We start from the raw sequence: 6,033 nt of genomic DNA, 5'->3' as shown, positions 1-6,033 counted from the left end.
CTAAAGCAGGAACATCCAACTAAATAGTCTTCTCCCTTCACTATTTTTCTTATTTTGTATATAAAGTTAAAGTCCCAACGATTGCCACACACACACTCGGTGTGGTGAACTTCTGCATTTGACCCATCCCCTTGTTCACCTCCTGGGAGGTGAGGGGAGCAGTGAGCAGCAGCATGCGCTGTGCTCGGGAATCATTTGGTGATTTAACCCCCAATTCCAACCCTTGATGCTGAGTGCCAAGCAGTGCCAATGGGTCCCATTTTTTTGTAGTCTTTGGTATGACTCGGCCGGGGTTTGAACTCACAACCTACCGATCTCAGGGCGGACACTCTAACCACAAGGCCACTGAGCTGGTATATTACAGAGAACCAGCGTTCTCTACAGTAGGTATTTGATTTTGGTCTGTTTATTTTGTCCGGGTTACAGGAGTGCTCTGCTGTTTTTAAGGACCATCTGCAAAAAAAGACAGCACACTGCTGTTTTTAAGAATATACTACAAAAATGTTAAGTCTTTCACAAGTTTTTTTTAACTGTACTCGCAGCCCACCACATAGGCCAAATGATGAAAAAGATAGGACCTAAAATGAAACTACTGGTATGAAAGAGGTTGAACATACTGACTGCTTCTTAAGTCAAATAAATATATATTTTTTAAAAAGCTACAGCCAGACCTTATGAATCACATTACAAAAAAAATTGTAAAAACTAAAAAGGAGAGGACTTAAAGGGTTGCTTTGAGGAACACCTCCAGTTATGTAAATCTCAAGTTTGGACCACATTGTTGTAGTGTTGTACGGTATACCGGTATTATTATAGTACCGCGATACTAATTAATCATATTCTGTACTATACCGCCTCTGATAAGTACCGATCCACCCCCAATTTTTACCTCGTCCCGGCCTTGGCGTGCTGCCCGCCTTGGCACGCATATATGTGTCCTCTTTTTGGGATTTCAGAATATGGTCAGCCTATGTAAACAAACGCCATGGGTGGATCTACACCTAACATCTACTGTAATGATACCAAGTACAGGAGCGTATCTAGTCGATACTACTATGATTACGTCAGTATTTTTTGGCATCACAACATCTTCAATCGTTTTTTTTAAATGTATATTATGTTTATAAACTCAGGAAATATGTCCCTGGACACATGAGGACTTTGAATATGACCAATGTATGATCCTGTAACTACTTGGTATCGGATTGATACCCAAATTTGTGGTATCATCCAAAACTAATGTAAAGTATCCAAACAGAAGAATAAGTGATTATTACATTTTCACAGAAGTGTAGATAGAACATGTTAAAAGAGAAAGTAAGCAGATATTAACAGTAAATGAACAAGTAGATTAATAATTTATTTTCTACCACTTGTCCTTAATAATGTTGACAAAATAATAGAAAGATAAATGATACAATATGTTACTGCATACGTCAGCAGACTAAATTATGAGCCTTTGTTTGTCTACTTACTAATAAAAGACAAGTTGTCTTGTATGTTCACTATTTTATTTAAGGACAAACTTGCAATAAGAAACATATGTTTAATGTACCCTAAGATTTATTGTTAAAATAAAGCCAATAATGCAATTTTTTGTGGTCCCCTTTATTTAGAAAAGCACCGAAAAGTATAGAAGTTTTTTTAGTACCGGTACCAAAATATTGGTATCGGGACAACACTTAAACACTACATTGTTGTATGTTTACTAGCAAGGTTAAAATGTCAATGCAAGGATTTTCCAACGTGTTTACAGTGATCCAAGTTCCTCTATACAACAGGATCACTCTTTACTGTTTTTTAGCAATTTGCTACAAAGATGTTTGTCTCCCAAGTGTTGGCCTAATAATGCCATCATACCAGCATGCGGTCCATTTGAATAGCCCTGCTCTAACGGGTCCAAATTGTACTCTCTGTAGCTGATTTGATGACAACTTATCGATTACGAATACAAACAGAACCAAAGCAAAGTCAAGTGCATGTCTCACAAAATGTCCCCCAAAAGAATTTATAGTTTGCTGATGACAGCGATACCGTTTTGATTTGTTTCCACAGCTTGAGCAAACACTCGGTCATTCTCCCCTCGTGTGGATTTATCATCTCACAGTCAAAAGTGTTTGGTCAAGCATTAAACTAAGAGCTGCTACAGACACTACTTTGGTCAAATGTACTTTTTACCATAGAAAATTGTCAGTTCCAGGGTCAAACTGTCTTAATTTAAACACCTGCGTAAAATAGTTAGTTGCTGGTTAGTTAAAACTTATTGTCATGTTTAAATGATGAGGCGTTACAAATGTGCCGGAGAAGCGAGTCTCCTCAACTCAATATTACATTCCTAAAGTCACGTTAGCCATATTGTTCTGAGCAGTCAAGACAGTATTTGTATATTCCAATAAGTTCCCCCACTGGTCCCCTTTTATGGTAAATGACAATTATTTACTTAAATTGATTATTTCAAGTGCATCAAACTTTTTTTTTTTAAATTATTATAATTATTTTTTTAACGGCTGAAATATAGTCTACATTTGACATCTATTATGGTAGATGAAAGCGTAATATTAGTAATGGCCAAAAAATAGAGCAGAAATGTACCTTAAAGCAGTGGTCCCCAACCACCGGGCCGATTGGTACCGGGCCGCACAAGAAATTAAAAAATAAATTAATAAATAAATAAAAACAATTTATTTTTATTTTTTAAAATTAAATCAACATTAAAAACACAATATATACATTATATATCAATATAGATCAATACAGTTTGCAGGGATACAGTCCGTAAGCACACATGATTGTATTTCTTTATGAAAAAAAAAAAAAATCCCCCCCCCACTAATTTTCAAGCGTTGACTGGTCTGCGGCTACAAAAAGGTTGGGGACCACTGCCTTAAAGGACAAAGAAGTCCCCAATATAGTCTGATAATTTAAGATAATAGTAACACATTTTATTAATAATAGTGATTTTTTTTTACAACGCACTTAATATATTTAGCATCTCAAAGTGCTACAGAGTCAACTGTCTGCTTTTTTTATGAGAAAATGGAAGAAATTGGGAACAACAGCAACTCAGCCACAAAGTGGTAGGCCCCGTAAACTGACAGAGAGGGGTCAGTGGATGCTGAAGCGCATAGTGCAAAGACTTTCTGCAAAGTCAGTTGCTACAGAGCTCCAAACTTCATGTGACCTTCCAATTAGCCCACTTACAGTACGCAGAGAGCTTCATGGAATGGGTTTCCATGGCCAAACAGCTGCTTCTAAGCCATACATCACCAAGTCCAATGCAAAGCGTCGGATGCGGTGGTGTAAAGCACGTCGCCGCTGGACTCTAGAGCAGTGGAGACGCCTTCTCTGGAGTGATGAATCACGCTTTACTATCTGGCAATCTGATGGAGCAGTCTGGGTTGGGAGGTTGCCAGGAGAACGGTACATTTTGGACTGCATTGTGCCGAGTGTGAAATTTGGTGGGGGAGGAATTGTGGGGTTGTTTTTCAGGAGTTGGGCTTGGCCCCTTAGTTCCTGTGAAAGGAACTTTAAATGCTCGAGGATACCAAACATTTTGGACAATTCCATGCTCCCAACCTTGTGGGAACAGCTTGGAGCGGGCCCCTTCCTCTTCCAACATGATTTTGCACCAGTACACAAAGCAAGGTCCATAAAGACATGGATGACAGAGTCTGTTGTGGATGAACTTGTCTGGCCTGCACAGAGTCCTGACCTGAACCCGATAGAACACCTTTGGGATGAATTAGAACAGAGACTGAGAGCCAGGCCTTCTCGACCAACACCAATGCGCTTTTGGAAGAATGGTCGAAAATTCCTACAAACACATTGCGCAACCTTGTGGACAGCCTTCCCAGCAGAGTTGAAGCTGTAATAGCTGCAAAAGGTGGACCGACATCATATTGAACCCTATGGGTTAGGAATGGGATGGCACTTCAAGTTCATATGTGAGTCAAGCCAGGTGGCCAAATACTTTTGGCAATATAGTGTAGCTTTTAAGATATAGGTTTTAAATTGGACCCTTAAACACTTATGGATTTACTGCTTTCTTAATTTAAAAGAGGCCTACAAATAGGAGTAATATGAGATGCCCCACAAATGAGAAATAAACTGACAACTATGCCTCTCATAGTCATTATGCACATTTTACACATAAAGAAACAATTCCGGGCATATAGTAGCAGTATGTATTGTACTTAGAAAAACAAGCAGTTACACAACATCACATCTTGTCAGAGCATCTTCCTGCTGGAAGATGTTGGGTAAATTGACTTGTGAGGCAGCGCCCTCTGGGGCCATCAAAACACTGTATTTAAAGTTACAAAAAATATTTATCATTCAAAACAAAGTATATGTAATTGCCCACTGTATGCTATACATAAAAGTTTCCCTAGAAATGAGAAAACCAGATTTCTGCCTTGGAATCGAATGAGAAGAGTACAATGATACTTTAGCAATGAGAATTGAGAGCTCTATCAACAAACTTGAATAGGACATCAAAAACCGAGGAGTTAATTTTCTTCAGGAAGGAGGTATAGTAATAAGTCCTTGCAACGTGTATATTTATAAATATGACAGCAATTATACAAGGCACAGGAAAGTCATCCTCCCCAGGCCATCAGGTTAGCCCACCAACAGTGTCAAATTGAGCATGAAATCCATGCAATAATTGTTGATCAAATGCAAAATATAAACTACCTGCGGGCCTTTTGTGGATCATTTCTGCTGACTGAGATCAGATAAGAGTTGTTTAACATCAAACTTAAAGTGAACGAAAAGCATGGAGGCAGTCAGTCGTGATGACCCTCGCCTCCTCTCCAGGACAACAGCTGGCAGTCCGTCAGCAGACATTTGTCTCCAACGTCACTTTCTAACACCCCGGATTCCATTTCAAAGATTTACATGCAGCTTTCAGACAGTCTCATTGTTATCTGAAGCCTGCGACATGTCCGCAGGGGAGTTTTACAAGGAACTGCTGATTTATTTTGAAAGAGACCCTCCCCTCTTGTTACAGAGATCACATAAAACCTTAAAACATGTACTTCGTAGGTGACTGACAATAAAAAATAAATGTCAATTCCGGTGATTTTGTCAGAGATGGGTCTTTACAGACATGTGGACCACCGTCTTACTGCTGCACAGTGCATTATGGGTCGTCGTATACTGTAGCTGCGTGCCACTGTGCTAGTTAGCATGAAAGTACTCTCAGTAAATAAAACAACAACAATACATTCATTAGAGTTTGCCTTTTTTTCCAAACTGAGGTTCAGCTGCTCAGGAAGAATTTACAAGCATATTTTCTGTTATTTTATTTTTATTTCAGGAATGTTTTCTTGTAAATGTGTTGAATGTGGCCGCCACCGAGTCTTCAAAAGCCCTTGAAAGGGCGTAATGTACGTAAAAATCTATTAGTTTGTTGTATGTGCGTGTTGGACGATTCCTTTGTCAGACCAGAGGGGCAAGGCAAGAAGGCAGTCCATGGGCAAGCAAGCGGTCGGGGGCTGGAGAGAAGCAACGAGGTCCGTGTCCGAGCAGGGGTCGAGGATCGAGGGAGGCAGTCCAAAATCCAGAGAGGAGTCGAGGCACACAGCTCGATCACGGGGAACAGGAAATCAATCAATCAATCAATCAATGTTTATTTATATAGCCCTAAATCACAAGTGTCTCAAAGGGCTGTACAAGCCACAACGACATCCTCGGTACAGAGCCCACATACGGGCAAGGAAAACTCACCCCAGTGGGACGTCAATGTGAATGACTATGAGAAACCTTGGAGAGGACCGCATATGTGGGTAAACCCCCCCCCCCCCCCCCCCCCCCCTCTAGGGGAGACCGAAAGCAATGGATGTCGAGTTGGTCTGACATAATAAGGCAAGGAAAGGCACTGCGGGGGACACAAAGGACATAAGACACGGGAAGTCACAGAGGGACAGCAAGTACGCAGGAGGGAAGCCAGAGACGGGAGTGAACTACGTTCCGGCACAGGATCTTCGGGTCCACTGGTCTTTATGCTGCTTGTCTTCAGGTCCGCAGATT

This window comes from Entelurus aequoreus, linkage group LG09, assembly GCF_033978785.1.
Source record: "Entelurus aequoreus isolate RoL-2023_Sb linkage group LG09, RoL_Eaeq_v1.1, whole genome shotgun sequence".
Classification (NCBI taxonomy): Eukaryota; Metazoa; Chordata; class Actinopteri; order Syngnathiformes; family Syngnathidae; genus Entelurus; species Entelurus aequoreus.
This window is presented reverse-complemented; position numbering follows the sequence as displayed.